The sequence below is a fragment of the Aythya marila genome (genome assembly GCF_965140915.1).
Source record: "Aythya marila genome assembly, chromosome: 14".
Taxonomy (NCBI): domain Eukaryota; kingdom Metazoa; phylum Chordata; class Aves; order Anseriformes; family Anatidae; genus Aythya; species Aythya marila.
In genome coordinates, this window is record NC_139055.1 from 1816740 (window position 1) to 1838937 (window position 22198).

Sequence of the window (22198 nt, forward strand, 5' to 3'; positions counted from 1 at the left end):
TTACCAAAGTAGAAGGAAAGATAGCATTAATATGTGCTCACTCAAAAAAAAAAAATAAAAAAAAAATATATATATATATACATATATATATATATATATAAATTATTCTGGTTTCCTCTATTTTGAGAAAAGAGAATTATGCAGTCAGAATCCCTGTTCCTTGCCTCCTCCTAACTATGCAGAGCTGAATCCCTATGGAAACCCACACAGAATTTTCTGGAGGAGTAGGGAAGTGGCAAGTGACACCGAACATCCACCTCCTATGTTCACATGCCAGATGCAGAGCATACATGAAGACTCCCCCACCTCCTTTATCACCGCTCAGACATTCTTGGACAGAACTTGAGTAAAATGAGTGAAAAATACAAAGATGAAACGGGACTTGACTCAGAAAAACATATAGCACCATTCAGCCTCACGGAGTGGAAAAACAGCTCTGCCAGATGGCAAATTCAGTCACCAGACAGTCCAGAATGACACCCCGACGTGGCATTGCTCTATGATATTACATCAATAGGGGAAAATCCTCTATTTTTTCTGGGAAGCTACTGAAAAAATGTGGGAGAACAAGATTAGCTCAATTTGAAATCTGCTGGTGCCTCCTTCTGTAACCTTATTTTTTGGCAGAGGATAAAATGTTTTTTCTCTCAGTCATAAGCCACCTCTCGTGGAAATGGAGAGATGATGAAGGAGACCATGTCCACAGGCCAGGATAACCTAATCATTAGGTTACAGAAATAAACCTCTTTTGATGTACATTCTACTTGTCTTGATCTTCAGGGGTTGATCACATTATCAGAATCTCAAGTAGTAATTTGGTGTGCTACACTTAATGCCACACTAGTACAGCAGGCTGAACAAGTCTGGCTGAGGGAATAAGTGTTTCACTTGCTGTCAGAGTGCATACCTGTGCTTAGCTGAAGCATCCATCAGCAACCTGGTAGCCATTTGGTTCAACAGCCCAAGCAGTCAGTGTCAAAGGGCAGCCATACTTTATACAGTCTTAGTCACAGAAATGCATGTGCATAAGCCACACCTATTGACAGGTTTAACAAAGGCAAAGAACTCTGATGTTTTGATGGGATTTTTAATATTCGGAGTGTCAAAGAAAACCACAAAAAAAAAATGCTAATTATATTAGTTTGCTTGGATTGACAGATGGGTAACCTGAGAAAAACTGTTTTCTCTTTAACTCCTCGTATTCTCCACCAATATGGCAAATAATAAAAGCTTATGAAACACTAACAGTCAGAAAATGGGGCATGCAGGCTTCAGGGAGCGAATAATGAGACAAATTCTTTCAGCTTTGGCTTTGTATCAAAATGACTGTCCAAATAAATTAGTGTGACTGGGGAAAGTTTAACTTTTTCTTAGAGGCTGGAAAAATATTGGCTACATTTTAAAAGACAAAAAATCTCAAGATCTCAGACTTTGTGTAATAGGGATGTAATAGGGATAGGGTAATAGGAATTTCCTTTTCCACAAGGGGAAAACAACAAAAAAACTTACTATGCATAAAGGAGACAGCTTAAATATAAATGTGTTCACATTCTTAGCACATGAATTTTGCTAGTGAAGTGTATTATCAGCTTGTCAAGCTGTTGCTGTCAGGTTACATCTGATTACAAACTGTACAATACAATGAGAGAGGTAAAAGCCTCTGAATGACAAGTTTCTGTAGGCTCATTCAGTCAGGCTACAGGCCTATTCCAACAGGCAGGATGACTTCACAGGTGCTGGTAAACTCATTTGATTCAATTGCTTTAGGGCACTTGAAGATGCTCTGAGTAGATTCTACACTTGCAGCACAGCTGTCTGTTACAGGAATTTCACCCAAAAACTAGAGATGTGACCTCCCTAAAAATTTTCTTCTGACTGACCAAATTACATTGATTTTTAAATGTAGTCTCAAGGGAGGAAAGATGTATTTGCTGAACGCTGGCTCCAAACAAGGACATTTGAGTACAAACAGATAGGACAAATTTCTTTCCAAGTGCTTTCATATATTAAGGACACAATTAAACTCAAGTTGTACAAGCCTAAAACCTGAACTAGGACTATGGTACTGAATTTGGCTAGAAGCAGTTTGCTGATTGCTGCCCAGAAAGCACCATCCTTACTACATGATTGCTTTACTACATTATTGTTTTACATTCCCCCGCTAGGTAATTAATGTAAGGTGCTTAAAAACAGAGAAGATACCAAAACTTAAAGCTCCTATTTGATTACTGCTTGCAACAGCAGAACACCACTTCTAAATAAGCCTCTAGGATTTTTTCTCCCTTGTAGACATTTGTTAATGTAACAAGTTTTCCACAAGGATATGAAAAACTCCATCAAAAAAAATGAAACAAAAAATATTTCATGGTCATCTAAAATCACAAATAAAACAAGTGAGTCTACAATAGAAAGATCCTTATTTTCTTCATGAATTTACCTTTTCTTAAAAAAGAAAATCTATCAAAAACATAAAAAAATCATAGTAGACAAGGCGCATTTTAAGTGAACGCACAATTTCAATAAGGGAAAGAACAAATAGAGAAAGAAGTAGAGATATCTCTGCCAATTGTTAGTACCAGCCATGGGGGCAAAAATTTAAGCAACATTTAAGTAACATTTTGGAATAGGTTTTAAGCAACAAAAGACACCACCTACTTTTTGGATGAAAATGGTACAATTTCACTAGTTTCAGCAGCCCTTTTAGATTCTCCCCCCCCCCCCCCCACACACACACACACACACACACACACTTTGATGTTGTTTCTCTAAATACAAGCAAAAAAGCTACCCATGAAATTCAGCTTCCTTTCTTTCCTGTCAGGCGGGCTAAAGCAGGCATGGAGATATGAGGGACACAGTTCCCAAAAGGTAATTGTGTACATCCCACAACAGTGTGGGAGTCTTACATAAAAATTGTTTCATACTGCCATATTAGAGCTGTTTTAACTCATAATGTTCAGCTAAGCCTCATGGAGACAACAAAATAATACGCAGATTAATATAAAAGCAAGGGCTTGATAGGATTTTGTTTCTTCATTTATACCAGACAGCTAAGCAAGCTTTGATGAAAAAAAAATATGCTATGCACAGCTATTCTGAAAACAACACCTACTGTAAGTCAGCCTGCTGATTTCTGCATATTTCCATCATCTCCTCCCTATTTTGCTTGATTTGTAAGAGCTGGGCTAATTTAGACTAAGCAAAATGTGTCCTTGGGTCATCAGGGTGTTTACCAGCTTGTTTGCTATTATCTTCTCTCCTAAGTGTCTCTTCTGCAGCAAGGCACAGAAAACAAATGAACACAACTATTTCAACAGTTTAAAAGGATACACTGTGTATTGTGAGTAATATATATACATTGGTATATTTAGATAGCTGCAAAGCCAGAATTTTCACACCTGAATATGCTTATTTTACTACATCCATATGTAAATGCCAGATAAAATATTCCGCCAGATTCCCAGCAGAGAAAAGTCTTTTTGCAGTTCCACAAGATAATTCCAGAGCTTCTCACCCATGATTTTAATAGCACACTTCTAAGAAAGAATAGGAGTTTTTCCCTGGTCATTGTGTTACTGAATCTCAATGGTTATGTTTATTTGTAAATGCCTCAAACCTTCCTTGGCCTTCTTTTTCAAGAGAGGTAGCAGGGCTGAGAGTATCCGCTTCCATTCTGGTTCTTCAATGGAAGGATTTTTTGCTTGCAACTCCTGTCATTAGAAGTTTAAATTTTGAGCAAATTAGTTTTTATAACATTGAAACAGAAGAGAAAGATGATTGTAGATATTACAGAAACCTGGTAAACCAGAAATTCACATTTGGAGGTTTGTTCCAGCTTTAGTACTGACTATCGACAGCTTCACACACTTCCTAGACAGAATTTCTCTTAGACAGATTTGGTCTTGTACTAGCAAAATGATTATATAACACAACAAAAATCTTTTCAAATGGTAAGAGCAGAATAAAACCAGCATTGGGTGCTTTTGAAAACCTTACTTCATATTTCTATCCATACACAGAATGACTTTTAAAGCATACTATGCCGCTAAATAATATTTAAGAGAAAGCAACTGAAAGCAGAGAATTTGACATTGCAGCAAGTTCAGCTGATGATTTTCTTAGTTTGTATTTTGCCAGTACATGGGCTAAAAATCTTATTCCGGTAGGCACAGGACCAGTGCCATGAATACTGCATTGGCATGCCACAGAAACCTGTGTCTCAGGTGTCTGAAAGAGAAAAAATTCTAGTTGTGTTCATGCCACTCTCAAAGCTTTTTTAAATTATAAATCAGAACTGGAAGACTGATATTGAGGGTTGCCACAAAACTCTGTGGAGCCATAGATCAAATTAGAAACACAAGTTAATCATCACCATCCTGCATCACACCTTGATAACACAAGTGGAAGTAACAAGTTAACTCAGTTTTGTGAAATAGGCCTTTCGCGTTATTCTAGACCTGACATTTATAGTTCAGTGCTTCCCCCCTCCCCTCAACTTAAAGAGCATTCTCAGTCCATTGCAAAGTAGGACTTCTAAAAAGTAAGAATGTTATTTTTTTTACAGCCTTAGATTCAAAGGGTAGAAAGTAGTATATGGTCATATTTCTTGAAGCTCTCCTGAAGAAATGCAATTTCATTTGGCCACTGCATGAACTAAGTGAAAAGAAGTCTATAAACAAACATGATTCATTTATTTATAAATGTATAGAGATAAATAATAATTCTCTGATATAGCATGATCTGACATATTTATTAGTAAGCCATGTACTTGGCAACAACACTTGTAAGACAACAAACTACTGCCTCTTAATGGGAATTACATGAATAATAAGTCTCAGGAGACACCAGTGATAAAGGTAAATATTGGCTCTAAAAAATCTCAGACAGGCAATTATACCTCTGTATAGCAGGCAAGCTAGATGGGTTATTAGCTATTATTTTGTTTTATTATATCTAATATTCAATAGCTTAGAAAGTAATGTTTAAAAGATATGAAGGCTGATGGTATCTGAAACCATGGTCAGTGCAAATAATCATCCACTTCACATCATAACTGCCTCTGGACAGCGTGCATCAGTGAAGTAAGGAAAACTTGTTTCAAGGTCAACAGCTTGAACAGAAAACCAACACAGCAGAAACTGAGTTGTAATATGCCTTGTCCCCAAACCCAGACCAAAAATATACCTTGTTTCTATTATTACTAGTTTTTGTACTGTAGCAGAGAAAAACTTGTCTGAGATTTCAACTCCATTACTTCAAGCACTACACAAAGGGTTCTAGCCCTATGCACAGTTATAGGAATGGACAATGGACACATTGTTCTCATAAGTGTTCGGGGGAGAGGGGGGGGACGACTTGGCCTATACAGGACCAGGAGGAACTGAAGACAAGGAGGCTGCAAAGTGAAAGGTGAAGCAGCGCAACACAGGTCAAACAAGGTTGGCAAACAGCGGACAAATGCATTTGTATATGAGGGGAAGAGGCAATGCCACAGCTGTCAGATCTGCTTCTTCGTGACTCCAGGTCTGGTCAGGGCTTCAGCAGTAGCCAGGAGCCCAGAGTGGCCTGAGCCACCAGTTCCTGCATCGCCCAGCTTCCCCTAGCCACAGCCAAACAGGAGTAACTGAGCACAGGGCAGGATCACACCAGCCACAGGTTTCTGTGGAAAATCTTAAAACCTGGCATGGGGCTGCCTCTGTGGTATCATCACAAGGACAGCGTTAAAAAAAATAAGGCTGCAAGAAACAGTCCTGTTTCCCCTTGTGGCTCCAAACACAGGGCAACAATCCTCACAGAAGCTATTGCCCCACATGACTGAATACTATACAAGAGAATAGCGTGGCTTAAGACAGTTTTAAGAAATTTTAAATAAAACGGGAATTCATTTTGTGGAGGCTTTTTTATTCCAGCAAGTCTCTGTAATAAAAAAAGGGGGGGGAGGGGGGAAGCGGGTGGGTTGAGACAGATGACTCTCACATAGTTCATAAAGTCTTTAGCAGAATTCTAAAACATGTTCAAAATTACTAGGAGTTGAGCACGTAGAGGGTAGACACATTCCTACTCATGGGATTTCTCCACGAAGAGGAAAGTTTCTGAAATTTGAACTGCTTTTTGTGTGACTGCTTCACAGCTGTAATATATTTTAAAATAAATGCCTCAACTCTGTTTACTCATGAAACCACAAGCCCTGAGGTCTCAGAAATCACCAGTCTGACTTGCATTTCTTCTGCTACTCATGCCACTACTGGCAAGTGCAGTGCAATAGGTCAAGGGACATAGCTGTAAAGATGTGCCAAGATAAGGAAAATCAATCTCAGAGCCCAAAAGGCAAAGCTACTGATGCAGAAGATTACTAAATACAACCAGTTGCCTTATGGCATGGGAATCTTCCATGAACGATACTGTGAGGCTGCTTTTCAGTAAATATAAGATCTTATTCTTTGTGATTTGAGAACACTTTTCCCCCCTCCATTTCTTCTCATTTGCTCAGGGAAAAAGTGGTAGAGTATATCTGTACAAAATACACTATGATCTTTCTGTGGCTAATATTAGAGGAAATGTAAAACATTCTGACCCTTAGACAAATTTGCATCATCTCTGGGACTTAGCCAAGGGTAGAACATCCTTTGGTCAAAACATCTTAGTATTAAATATGTATATTTGGAGCTCAGATTAGGGGGATGATTTGGGCTCTGTCAACCCTAATGAAACAACACTAACCCTGTAATCAATTGATTAGAATACTGTTAATAGTTTATAAGTATAGAGATATAGATATTATATATAAATACACACGTGTGTTAACTTCCTCCCTAATTTCAGCTGGTTCTTCTCTCATCCTTAGCTTCAGTGTTCATTTGTACTTGCTTAAGTTTTACTGTCTAGTTACCTACTAACACAACAGCCTTCATGCAAATTATGCTATTTTACATAATCTCTCGAGAAGTGTAAATGGTAACATTTTCCTACTAAACCCGATGAAATAAATGGAAAGCTTGGGGTTTGGCATCCACTTCAGGTCAGGTACAACATTCCACTACTTGACAGCTGCTAGTATGGTGATTTTGATTAAATTTAATTTAGTAAGTTTATGAATTTGTTTTCATAGACTTCAGTGGTGCAACAGTACACATAACCTGAAAACCTTCCTTATTTGTCAAATTGTAATTATTAACATTTTGTTAACACAGTGTAAGATACCCTAAAAGTAATTTTTCTGATCTGGTGTTTATTGTTGTTTAGTATATTTAAGTATCTTCAATACCAAGTGCATGTTTGAGTATAACTGCACAGTGCCACTGAGACACAGGCACGACAACCTTTGAGGCCGATGTACCTTCCAACCCCATTTCTTCTACCCAGCTAGAGTACACCTCTGATTTGCTGTGAATGCATTGGCTGAGCAAACTGTGAACACAGGCACAGCTGTGGAGAATCTCTCTAAATCCGTGGTCTGAACTGTGACCACAATTCTAAATGAGCTAGCATTTAGAGTAGCACTCCATGAGTAACCCCAGATCTCAGTTCCAATTTCCCATGGAGAAAACTGGCAAGTTATTCATATGTGTGAATCAATTACATCCCTATCCTGGAAGCCTGATTCTAAAAGGCTTTAAAAGGCTTATTGCAACTTACAATAGAGGTAGAGCTCTGCATTCTGCTTTGCTACTCTATTTTGCCATCTTCCTCCTTGCTTCTTAAGATAATGGTCTTAGATGCATATTGGGTTTGAAGGTCTTCTGATTTTTCTAAAAACCTGTTTTTCAAGCTATGTTCACCTAGGTAGAGTCAAATCATTTGAACTATGAAAGTTAATGTGGCTGAGCATATGATCACCAGGTATCTCATCCTTAACTTGTAAGAAACACTAAAATGGGGTTGCCTGAACAAATTTGGGTCTCAGACCATGTTGGCAAAAATTACACAGTTCTGTGCAGTATTACTTGAACTGGAATTTCTTTCTGATACACTCTAATTTGCTAAAGTTTTAATTACATGCTTTTGTTTCACTCTTCCTTTTGCTGAGTTGTGAGGGCTAACTATAGGGAATGGACTCAGGACAAAACTGAGATGATGGATTGGATTATGCTATAAGGACTGTTGGACAAAAACCACAAAGAGATTGTGGAAACATTGTGTAGCTGCAGACAACCTGGGTCAGGATTAGAAAGCAATAGTCCCAGGACAACAGAGCCTCATGGCTGTGACTTATAACAACTGTGTATAGCCTAAATAAAAATTAAAAAAAAAATAAATAATAATAATAATTAAAAAAACAGCTTAGTTAACTCTTATCTGTTATCTGTAGCTACTGCCCCCACCTCATTCTGAAAACCTTATCTTTAACTAAGTGTCTTGGTATTTGACAAAAAATAAGCTTTTAGAAGCTTTTATTCTTCTGAGAGATATTATGACACATGACCAAAATTACCTCACCAAAAAGAGTTAATTCATGTGTAATCTGAGATATATCATATCTGCCACTATAAAAAAGCAATCACGTACCTCTCTTTGACTGATTTATAGTTGGTGCTATATAAGGTCTTCAAACAGCAAGCTTCTTAGTATTATAACACAGGATAAGATAATATTTCTCACCAGATTTTTTTTAATATCTCCACTTCACTTGGTGTACTGTGTCCAGGTCTGGGGCCCCCAGCAGAGGAAAGATGTGGACCTGTTAAAACGCATACAGAGGAGAGCCACAAAGATGATCAGAGAGCTGGAGCACCTCTCCTGTTAAGAAAGGCTGGGGATGTTCAGCCTGGAGAAGAGAAGGCTCCATGGAGACCTCGTTACAGCCTTTAAATACTTAAAAGAGTTCTTATAAAAAGGATGGAGTGGGACTCTTTACTCATGTAGGTAAAGATAGGACAAGGGGGAATGGTTTTAAACTGAAAGAGGGGAGATTTAGATTAGATGCTAGTAAGAAATTCATCACTCAGAGGGTGGTGAGACACTGGAACAGGTTGCCCAGAGAGGCTGTGGATGCCCCATCCCCAGGTGTGTTCAAGACCAGGCTGGATGGGACCCTGGCAAAACTGATCTAGTGAGTGGCATCCCCACCTATGGGAGTGGGGTTGGAGTTAGACAATCTTTAAGGTCCCTTCCAATCCAAGCCATTCTATGATTCTATGAGAAATAGCTTGTTAAATACTGGTATATCAAAATCTACCTGACTGACCACTTTTTTTTTTTTTTTTTTTTTTTTTTTTCCTGCAGACTTTTAAAGATACAGATGTATTTGACTTTGAGCAATATATTCTTGCTCTAAAAGAACTGATGAGAAGTTGTAAGAATTTTATTTCCAAGTGAATAAAGGATATGCTATGAAAAGAAATGTGAAAGTCTGAATACGATGACTTAAATGCGAGGTTGATAGTGTAGCATTATTAATATAGTATCAAATGGTTCACAGAAAATGAATAGCTGACAAATCAGTTCCCTGAAATTAATAAAACTTATTGGAAGTTTTAGATATATTCTGCTACATAAAATGATTTTTTCCTGCCAAGTCTTCCTTGTGATTCTGGAATAGTGTAAAAACATACTATTTACAAAAGGCAAGATGATGAGTAGTGAGGCCTGTCAAGGAAAATAAGCAGCACAGTATTGGATTTTAGAGATCTGACAGGACAGGGAGAGGAGGAGGGGAACTATGAAGTGAAAAAACCCTATGTGCAAGAAATGAAATATTCAAAAAGGCTGCATCAGAAACAGGGAACAAAATCCCATTCCCTGGTAAAGAAATCAGAAGACGTTATTGTACAGCTAAATGGTAAAGTCCTGGAATGTATTTGCATGTCTTCATTTTCAGTTCATGTTGAGAAACCAAGATCTAAGCAGTGATTTTATCTAAGTAATCAGGCCCCTCTCCAGCTACATCATAAAACTTTTGTTATTGTAGGAATTGAGCCAGCATACAATTGAATTTAATTCCAGATTCATTTGGAAGAAAGACATCTGGAGAAAAAAGAAAAACCTGCACTTACATCAAGATAATTGCCACTATCACCTCCTACCTGGCCAAAAGATCTAATGAGAAACTGCAGCCCTAATTAGGAAAATCAGTTTTAACCATCCAGCTTTAGACCCTTATGCATTCAGAGTTTAAAATTATGTGGGTTATAGCTGTGGTTTTTTTGCACCTCAGCATTGAGCAGAGATTTGAGTAATGTGAAACAGTTCACAGGTTGTGAGTACGTTGCTGAGTCATGTGTGAAAAAATACTGTATCCCAGCACACAAGTGAGACTTTCAGCAAAGTAAGATTTTCAACTAAGGTGGTAGTTTTTAAGCAAAAATTCATCTCTTATGAGGTGATTAAATTAATGGGGATTGTTGTAATATGATTGGAAGTGGATTATAGTATCATTTTACTTCCTGGGTTTATATGATAGAAATTGCAGATGATTGCAGGTAGTAGTATCCTTTAATTTAGCAATAAAAGGAAAACCTCCAAGCCAGAACTGGAAAAGTAAAATAAATGGAAACTAAAAAGATTTTGATGTGACATTTAGGCTTATACTGCTGCATACTGACCAGGGTAGGGATTTGGGAGTTACTGTTGAAAATGTGCAGACTTGAATACAGTGCACTGCTGTCATGGAGGAGGAACATAAAAATACAAAGCAAAGCTCCAGAGAGACAGAAATGGAATGTAAGTAAGAAAGAGTATTGATGGTGGTATCCTACAGCACTACAATGTAAATGCAGAAATACTGTCCACCCCAAATGAGAAAATTGAGACAAGGAATGAAAAAGAGGTGACCCAGGAGTGCCTGAGCAGCATACCTAGATGTACATCACATTGTGTAATACTAATCAGAATTAATTTTTAAAATACACTGTTAAAAAAAAAAAAAAAAAAAAAAAAAAAAAAAAAAAAAAAGGACATCTCCAACAGGGAAGTTTAAAATGCAGTGGCAAGAAGAACAAGGAAAGTCTGTGCAGTAGGTCAGACAATGAAACAGAAAATGAAAGCCAGTTTCATTATGAAGCCAGTTAACTAGACAGATTAATATTGTATAGCAAATTCAAATTAATACGCCCACTGGGCTATTTTCGTTAAAGGTAGAATTATTGCTTATCAGAAAGCTCCCATACCTAATCCAAAGTGAAGGAAATTAATCTTCCTCATCATCACATCTTTTCAAGTGGCCAAGCGTGAACCCAGAAGTGCTAATTTTTGCTTAATTCAGACTGCTGAGAAACACATAAGCAAACTGGTCTGGGAGCCTTCATTGTAAGTTATACTGGTCAATGATCAGTTAATCACAGTTAAGAGATTTGGAAATGCTTTTTTCAATATCTGAAAGACATCTGGTCCCCCTTGGAAGGAACTTTAGTTTGTTAGCACTCCATATAGCCCAGAGCCCCCAGGCAATGCCATAGCTCTGTTGGTATAGTGACTGTTTCAACGACAAGTTTTCAAGAAAACAGCACTAACTAAGCAAAAGAAAGTCTGAAGCAAGAACCAGACACACAGTTAAGAGAACAGATCAATATCAGAATGAGAAGCACATCTGAGCATCGCCCAGTGTCATCTCCATACAATACTGTATCTGTCACACCCAGGATATATAATTTACACCACTTGCTCTCCTTTTGTTCTTCTCTCCTAGTCCCAAATAATTTTTTATTTCTCCCCGCCCGCCTTGTCCTTTTAAGATACCAGAAGATTGCAAGATAACAGACTGGAAGCTCACTTTCAAAGCTTTATGAGAATAATTTCACAAATATTTGAAAGGCTGAAAATGATTGTGTATAACCTCTGAAAAATTAATCTCCCAACCTCCCAGCTCACCACAGCCCCTTGCCATTCTGAAATCTAAAATAAGTCTTTCTGAACCCCTCTACTAATCAAAGTGCTATAGCCCTTACTATAAGTAGATTTAAGCGATCCCAGCTCACTTGTGTTGTCACTCTACCAGATAATCCCACTATCATGAAGAGTTCATCATAAAGGGACTTGAAATTTATGTTAACTCACAATGGCTCCAGCCTTTTTAAAGAACAAGATGCCTTAGTTATTTCTATTCCCTACACTTATTGATAAATGGAAAATTAGTACTTCAGGGACTTCCTTTCCCTATTTTTTTTAAATCATTTATTTTAATGAATATGAACACAACTAAAAACAATCATAGATATTACTATAAATTTAACAGTTTTGCTAATTTTGACCTAAAAGTAACGGAAGTCAAGGTTAGTTCCAAGGCATTTTCTTCAACATACAACAAAAACTAAGTTCTTTGCACAGTTACACTCCAAGTAGCTTGTGAGTGACAGCTGTCAGATTGGTTCATAAACAGGATTCCATACAACAGGTATCTAAAGAGACCAGGGAACAAAAAGTGATAGAAAACAATTATGGTAAGTAATCAAGTTGTTAGTTCACTGCGAGTTTTTGTCATTGCGTATAATACTTTATTGATTTTTAAGCCCAGCATGGAAAGAAAGAGCCAGTTTTTCCATACTAGAAATATCTACTGAAACTTATAGGTAACTGCCATCATCCAGAAATGAAAAATTAAAAGACTTCCCCCCCGCACCAAAAAAAAAAAGAAAAAAGAAAAAAAAAAGAAAAAAAAGTTTCTAAAGGAATCTCTGAAATAGCTTAGAATACTGAAGACAGCATATGCAAAGAAAAAAAGGAAATAAGTGAAATGCACATTTTAAGAACAAAAATAAAAGGAATATAGTATTCCTGAAATTGAAAATTCCTAAAATTAAGAGTGCCAGACATATGACAACATAATATTTGTATTCATTCAAATACATGTATTTAAGTTAGAAATTTTGTAATCATTCATTTTCAGACTTGCAATTCTCTTCCTGCAACATTTGTTCACTACATCACACAGTAGCATTTGAATTGCTATATTCTAGAAATTCTGCACTCTGAATTTCGCCTAGTGTACAACCAGTCCTCAAATGGAAGTAGAAAAGCTGTCAGAGTAGCAATTGCAGTTCAGATCACCTGTCTAGATTGAAAATAATAGCCCTAAATATAATTTTCCGTGCTTTAAGAACCACATCTGTGTTAGCCCCCTCCTTCCATGTGTTCCCATGCAACAGATAGGAAAAAAAAAAGTCTTGAAAGCAACAACTAGACAAAGTTTGGGACAGGCGTTGTCTTACTGTGCTGATTCACTAAGCTCTTAATCATAGCATCAATAGTAATTATTAAAGTGTCACCGAGAAACTCAAGATGTTCCTAACTCAGCAATACAAATAGAGCTTTGTTTATTCAACCAGGAGAAAAATTTTGACATAGAGTACCCTTCTCACACATATTTAATGAGCTCATTTTCTAGTGAGGATTAACCGATAGGATGTTTGGATGGAATTTAATTATTCTTAGTGAGATAAAGTAACAAATTACAGTAGACTGTGAACTAGTAAATAAGTCATTTATTTTACCATAATTAAGACCTAACTTAGAGCACTAAGTAATAACGTTATTGAGAGACTGTAAGCTATCTTTTTAGCATTTTGAGTTCCAGTGTATTAGTTTATAATCCAGAATTTAAGTGCGTTTAATAGAAGTGGAGAGGATACAGTTAGAAAATAAAAAGGTAAAATTTTCTGCAACTTTATATTATAAATATTTACATTTGAAAGTTTTCTAATCACATTAGAGAAATATTTGAGTTGAGGAGGCCCAACTATTTTCAGTATCATAAGACAAAATAATACTTTTGTACCAGTTGCACCTCTTTAAAAAAAAAGTTTAAAAGGCAAATATAAATTAGCTGTCTATAATACCTAAAAGATGGTTAATACGGATCACATAGTATCTGAACAACTATAATATCTATTCATCAATAGCATTATGCATGATCCTTTAGTACCTCATCTCACATAGATGCCATAGGCACAAACTGTCCTGTTTTCTATGACAAAATTTTTAAGCCTGGAATTTAATGAAATATTTCAGATTAGCAAAAGCTCATTTTAGCTGGGTGACCTGCTTTCAATTTGTTTTTAAGTCTCTAGGCCTAGAGTACTTATACCATAGCACTGAACCAGGCTGTGAGCTTAAATCCTGCTTCATTATATCATCAGTAGCTATAAACATGGACCTATTGCACATACATTGCCATACCTTGGCCCATTCAGAACTTAAAGCAGAATAGGTATCAGCATCCAAACCAGTAACCTTTTTCCCCCTGCCAGGGTAGCTCAGAGACTGTGTGGAACAGGCACACTTATGACGTGTCAATAACACAAGTTTCTTTGCTAAAACTCACTTTGGGCTACTGTATTAGCATTTACACTTGTAATCAAGCTGTTAGCCAACATTTCTGAAAACAGGTACCTCAATAGTGATTGATCATGCAAATTATATCACATAATTTGCATATGCTACCTAAATATAGGGTAGGCTCCAGTCTCCCCTGACAGAAAGATGAAGAAGGACACGCTGTTCCCAGTGTTCTTGCCATCAAAACTTGAGGATCTGCAATTACACTCAATAACAACCTCCTTCTTCCCTTTCAACACTCAACAATAACCACGGCAGCAAGGACATATGTACTGCCCTCCACCATTCAAGGAAGACTGCAGTTTTACTCCAAAAGTTTTCATTTATTTCTGTGTTTTAACTTAAGATTCCCTTCTGGTATTTTTCTTAATAAACCTGATGTTACTGACAGCCAGCCCACCAGGTGTGATGACCACCTGACTACTACGCAGAGAACATTAGCCAAAAATGGTACAGAGACATAACAGAAGAAATATTGACGCTTCACCTTTTCCTCTGAAGGCACAATACCTAAATAGCCACAACACCAAAACACTTTGATGTTTCAGGGGAGTGTTCCATTTTTTATACTTTGATTAAACCCAGAGAAGGATTAGAGACAGCCTTGTTTGTTTTGATGCCCAGGAGTTGAAGCAATGTCCTGAAAGCATTTACTCTAGCTACTGCTCTGTTTGATTCTTCCAGGAAAAGACACAGAGCCAGATGTCAGACATGCCATTTCTATATTATACAAACTACTGGGCAATCAGTCAACAGCACAGTGGGAAAGAGGGAGGCAAGTGATGGATTCTGACAAGGTTTCATATTGCTACCTTTCTTTCCACAGGTAAACACAAGTCAACATTATGTGTCATTCAACTCAAATCAATTAGCATATTCTATTCATTGGCTGTATTCATTTGCAACATTTTTTTTCCCTAAGTTTATTTCTTTTCCATAAGCAAACAACTTTTATTTCATAAATAAATATGGCTCCCCTAGCACAAAGTTTCATTTCAGCTACTCCTATTTTATAGTTGTCTGCTGCTGCTTTGCCCTAAAGCTTTGATATTCTTTTCTCAGAGTTAACTGCAGCCACTCAAAAGAGCCTGATGTTTATACCTGTATACCTTGTTTTGTTACTGAGGCTTCATGCTTGCCAACATCAGTGACAGAGAGGTAAAGTGCAATCAAGTCACCACAGGGAAACTGCATTAAGTTGCATTGATTGTTCTTCTGACTACCAGTTACCCTCCCTACTCAGTTCATAATCTACCGCAACCCTTAAACCGGCACTTTTCAGAGCAAGTACCCATACCCAATTCTGCAGGAACGGGATGCCTGTATTACTAAACTCATAAAAATAACGTGTGTATTGCTCTTTCATAACTGTCATCTAAAGAAATCAGATAATCCTCTATTGGTGAGATTTACTATGCTTCCTGTTCTATCTCCTCATTTTGTCTCATATACAAACTCTGCTAGGCAATTGCTTTTTGTTCTCTCCTTGATCAAGAGAATGCTAGAAACTATAGATCTGTAAATAATTGCTTTGGGAATTCATTAGAATACACACAGGCATGATATATTTTATTTCCTACTTTTGCTCTTGATTTATTAGTTTGTAAAATTTAAAGACCAATTTCAAACTATTGCAAGCGTGCCATCTTGATTTTCTATCATAACTTGCAATCCATAACACAGTATGCTCCCTTATACAAGTCAAGTATGACAAAGGAGTTCTTACTGAATCTATTTCCAGTTTCTGTAGCTCTTCGGAGAGCTGTACCTTTTTAATACGTATGCTTGAGATAATAAAATGACAATCATTTTGTTTTGCAGGAATTACGAGATGCAGATTCTAGGCAGATAAAATGCATTGATGCTATATTAGTAGATATCAGCTCATTCTCAATTTCTTTGTATCTTTGATTGCAAACTTTCTTTCCTTAATGATAAGATACAAACAATAACTTTAAAGTTCAACAAAAAATGTTAACGTTCATTTCATACTCAGGCTTGTTTCTCTTCAATTGTTTTCATCCCTGTCTCCTTCATTTTGACTTGGGTAATTTTTTTCATTTTGAAAAAAGTGTTGCTTTGGTTCACAAGACAACAACATGCAAAACCTGTTCACTAACAGGTTGTATAGCCTTTAAGATACATAAATTAAAAAGAAAATTGAGGTACTTGCACATAGAAGGATCTATACTACAGCAGTCAGCTCCTTTAATTGCAGTGGATTCATTTACAAATCCACCACCAGCTTTGAATCACAATAATTAAATTCAAATGATTTAAACAGGCCTAGGGAAATCAAAAGAAAAAACTGCTCAGACTACTGTGATAACTGGTGAGGAAAATGTTTCCAGCATATTGCATAGCCAGAAAGACAGGCAACTGAAATTAACAGTGTATTGAAGTGACTGTTTTTCATAAATTCTGATTTATTGTTCAGTTTCACTGAACTGACAATCATAATTCACACTGGCACAAACTGAAAGTAAAGTGACTGTTAAAAGACTAACAAACCACAACAGTGCTTTATGTTTACTTGTACCCAAAAAAAAGGAGCCACAGAAAACACCAGACAAGAGTGAATCAGAGGATGTGCCTATTCTGCACTCAATTTCTGAACAGTGTAACTATTTTCAAATACAATTTTCACCAGAGAAGAAGAAAGATTATTTGCTTTTAATGCTTTCATCCCTTGCTATAAGAGGGGCATGTTCTCATGAGATCCAGCAACACCTCATCGAGGTAAGGCAACACCTGGGCACAGCCCTGCTGTTTGTAGGTTACCTAACTATTAATCTAAATTTTTACTTTTAAAAATATGCAACAAATATTGGAAAATGCTCTGCCCTGGTCAGGCCTCACCTGGAGTACTGTGTCCAGTTCTGGGCTCCCCAGTACAAGAAAGACAGGGATCTCCTGGAAAGAGTCCAGTGGAGGGCCACAAAGATGATATGGGGCCTGGAGCATCTTCCCTATGAAGAAAGGCTGAGTGACCTGGGTCTGTTCAGCCTGGAGAAGAGAAGACTTAGAGGGGATCTCCTCGGTGTATATAAATATCTGAGGGGTGGGGGACAGAAGGATGTAGCTAACCTCTTCTCAGTGGTTTGTGGGGATAGGACAAGGGGCAATGGCTGCAAGTTAGAGCACAGGAAGTTCTGCACTGACATGCGAAAGAACTTCTTCATGGTGAGGGTGACGGAGCATTGGAACAGGCTGCCTAGGGAGGTTGTGGAGTCTCCTTCTCTGGAGATATTCAAGGCCTGTCTGGACGCCTACCATGATGGTCCAACTGATGATCTTTTGAGGTCCCTTCCAACCCCTACAGTTCAGTTCTGTGATATTCCACCGATTTTTAAAGAACTAAATACCTTCTCAGAACAAGCTACATCTCAGTAGTCCTACATAGGAACTACTTTCAAAATCTGTCCTTTGCTCCATTGCAAAAGTACATATAGATGAGGGAAGTGAGATGTTTCCCAATAATAAACAATCTGTCATCATCTATTCAGTTCAAGCCTAAACAATGTCACCTTTTTAGTTTTAATTTGTCTCTTATGTAAACCAGAGTACTAATCTCTTCAAAAAGCATCCCACTCTCAACTTTCATAATTGCTTACGTTTATTTCTTGGAGTATATAAAGGCCCAAATGTATATCTGTCTTTCATTACTTTGATCCCAAAGAATTTATATATACTATTTCAATACTTCAGTATTTGTAGAGGAGGGGAAAACAGATTTCACCAACATTAAGGCAGTTAATTTGGAAGAGGTTGAGCCATATTCAAGGACATCTACTGTGGTCTTGCCTTGACTAGAAGTCCACAAATGTGTAACTGATGCCCATAATTCCATGAGTTCAATGCACAATTTTCCTATTTATAATACGCAGTAGAATACTTCAGGCAAAGCTGAGCAATTAGTGACCCTTTTCAAATTGTTACTATTCTCTGCTGGTATTAGGGCTGCTCCCTGCAGTCCCAAAGCAGGCAAAACACTATTGACTTCATGGCCTTTTTCAATCTCATCTCCTGCATTAACATAACTCAACTTGTTTTTTCCAGTGTAAGGGAATTTTTTGGTACTATGACTTTCTTGCATTGTTATAGATGGAGGTTACCCCACTGCATCTCATTTCTAGTTAGTTCAAGCACACCAGATTGCTAAGGTCATGCCAAACTTCAGAATTATGAGCCCATCCTCTCCTGTGACAAGGAGAAATGGAGAGAAGAAAGTTAACATGCAATGCGGACAGAACCTGGAAAACAGTCTTTAAGAAGTTTATGCAGGGAACTTGCAAAGAGTAGTACAGTACATCTTGAAACTTAAACTTTATTTGTACAGACCTACTTTCTTAGAGATACCTTTCCTAAGATTTGAGGTACCTGTTTTAAATTTGCCAACAATTTCCATTGTAAATAAAATTCCTGAATTAATGAAAAGTCTATTTTAGATTTCAGAAGGTACTGGAAAAAAGTTCCAAAGTTTTAAGAAAGCAGTACCAGAAAATATGTTACTGTAACAATTTCATTTCGATTTCTTTCTGCCTTAGTGATTCCTGTGAGAACCTCACTTGTTATCTCTGGGGAAAAAACAAAACAAAAACAAACAAACAAACAAACAAAACACAAAACAAAAACAAAACAAAACAAAACAAAACAAAAAAACAAGACAGAGCTCTGTTTTTCCTCATTTTAGCTATAAACTGATAATACATATGTAAGCATATATATATATACATATATTCATTCCTCTATCATTATGAAAGGCTGATCTTAAGATATGAAAGAAGGGAGGAAGAGATTTTTGAAATGCGTTCAGCAGTGGTGAGTAGGTTGTGTGAGTAGGTGACCCTGTTAAATTTGAGCTCCCTCTCAAGAATAGGAGAGGAAAAAACTAAGATATGCATGTGGATGTTGCTACTTTTGCCCCTCTTCAAATAGATGCAGCCTTTCCCAAAATAAATATATATTTTTAAAAGCACTGATTTTATCTTGTTATACTACAGATACAGAGCATAAAGCAGCTCTTGGTTTATTCATTCTAGTTCACTCTGCCACATTCCTTAAGAAGTTATAAAGTAGGTAATTGAACCACCATTTCAGCATGGCTATCCTATGAAATTCAGCATCTTAAAAACAAACACCAGCAAAATTCATTTTTCTTTTTTCTTTTTTTTTTTTCCCACAAGTCATTTTGAAGAAATTTAGCCAGTTTATCAGTTGATAACTCAACATTATGATAAGACCAAAGCAACCAAGAATACAAACCATGTTGTTTTCCTTTCTAATAATGAAATTAATACTTAAGTAATTCAGTTTCTTTTCAGAAAAATTTAACTTCATACTTCTCCCCTCCCCAACAGAGTTGAGGTGGACTTCTTCCACTATAGAATTCAAGAAGTACAGAAAATTTTGATCCTACTGAAGTCATCTACATATTACCACTGACTTCAAGAGGATTTCATGCATACATATCTGTAATGTTATTCCCAACTTTCCCACATCTCTGTAGGAACAGGTAGAATGATCTTCACATTTCTCAAGTGGTCCTTCTTCAAAGATTCTTACCTCTTTGAATTTAACTTTGAAGTGTCTAGATTTAAGGGAGCAAGTGATTATTCTCTATGGCTTGAAACATCCTTTTTTTTTTTTTTTTTTTGTAGGTGTTCTTTTCTTATAGTAGCAAAGCATATGCATTTAGAACACAGCAGAAGACTCATAAAACAGAAGCTAAGAGAAAGCTACAAAATTATAAAAGAAAACAACAGGTATTTTTACAGAAGGAATTCCATCTTTATTTAATCCCTACATTGTATAAAACAATTAGAAATTTAATGTTTCTAAATGTGTTCACATTTTAAATGCATTCACTTACATTTCTGTGCTCATTTCTCATTAATATTCTAACAATTAAGCCTTGTGCAGTTTTTCTGATACTATCTACAATATGAATACGAATATTATGGACTAATAATAAAGATGAGGTCATGAAACCACAGTCAAATACAAACATCTGTGCAAACAACAATTCATGTTTCCCCTAATCAAAACGGAACCACAACTATATCCCTGTATTTGTAGTTGGATCAATTTAGATTAGAATAGTTCGGTTGGAAGGGACCTACAAAAATTAGGTCCAACTGCTAGAACATTTTAGGGCCAACCAAGTTAAATCATATTATTGAAGTCATTATCTGAATCCCTCCAGAAGAGGCCCTACCATCAGACAGAGGGTCTGATCACCTCTCTAAGAAGCCTGTTGCAGTGTTTGACCACCCTGTGGGTACAGAAATTTTCCCTGATGTCCAGTCTGACCCTCCCCCTCAGTGTTGTTCCCTGTGCCATGCCATCGGTTCCCAGGGAGAAGAGGCTGGCATCCCCTCTGCTCTTCTCCTCCTCAGGGAGTTGCAGAGAACAACAAGGGCACCTCATTAAGTTTTTTATGCAGCAACATCCCCAAGCCCTTCTTCTCAGGGTTACTCTCAATCCAGTTATTCCCAGATCTCTATCTGTGCTTCAGATTACACCGACCCAGGTGCAGGACTTCACACTTGATCTTGTTGATCATTAAGGTCTGTATAGCCCCACCATTCAAGCCTGTAAAGATCCCTCTGGATGGCATCCCTTCTCTCCATGTTGACAAATGAGACAAGTGCAAATGAATTTAATTATGTCTCTTCATAGAATCCACTTTGTTTTTAAAATAAATTCTACAACTTTATCTAAGCCAAACTGAGTCACCAATGGGATATGCATTGTGAGAGAGCCAGGTGACCTAATTAAGTGACCAACAGTGAGATCCTGAAAAGTTGATTAATCTCCAAACCAAATCCCAGCCATTCACTTGAGTCACAAACCCTTCTTGTGATATTTGCTGTGTAAACACACTGTCTGCCTCCCTCTTGGAAAAATAAAATACTTTACCAGGATTCACATAAGAAAAAAAAATTCCATCTGAATAGCTTATTAAAAGTTATTTTGAAACCAAATTACCCAGTCAAGTTTTATCCACTGTTAGCACCACTGTATATCAAGTAACGATAGGAGCTATAAAAGAAAGGAAGAAATGGCATGCCCATGTTCATTTTTTAGGCTGAATTTTGCCACGTTCCACACTACATTTATAACTAATACTGTCCTTGAAAGTGTCCTTGAAAGTTCCTACAACATAAACTCCACCCCCCGCCCCCCACTACCATTAAGGAAGACCCTTGGGAAACAAAAAAAGACCCTGCTGTTGGCAGAGAACATCTCAGCCGCTTTACACTCCCAGATGCAAAGGCTAGTATTGAGAAATGAAAACAGTAGCCTGGGATCTGGGAATGTCGTCTGTCTTCATTAACCACCATCTCCAGTGCTATGAACTCAGAGATAGCCTGAGGCAGAACCAAGTGGCACAGAAAAATCTCCAAATAAATCACATTTTTAAAGAAACGAGTCAAGCACTCACATGGCAGCCAGCTGCTAGTGTTATAAAGTATAGGATGGATTTCTGTGTGTGTGTGTGTGTACTTTTCAAAGCTTTCCAGCTTGTAATGGGAAATTATTGCCATTAGTAAGAAAGAAGCAACCAGCAATAATAACCCCATTTGGCACCATCTCGTTATGCCACAAATCAGAGTTTCAAGGTACAGTTACATAGTTTACTATTCCCGTCCTTGATCAGCCAAAAAAAAAAAAAAATTTAGAAATAGGCATGTATGATAAATTAGGATTTTTAGTGCTGTCCAGTTCTGTGGTGGATTTCTCTTGATCTGTTTTCCTAGTTGAAATGTTTGGTTAGCAAGCAATGTAGGACTGTTGGATGTAGGACTAGAAGGTGTTTTGAGCAAATTTGCTGATGACACCAAACTTGGAGGAGTTGTGGACTCGGGTGAGGGTGGAAAGGCCTTGCAGAGAGATCTGGACAGATTGGAGAGCTGGGCGATCACCA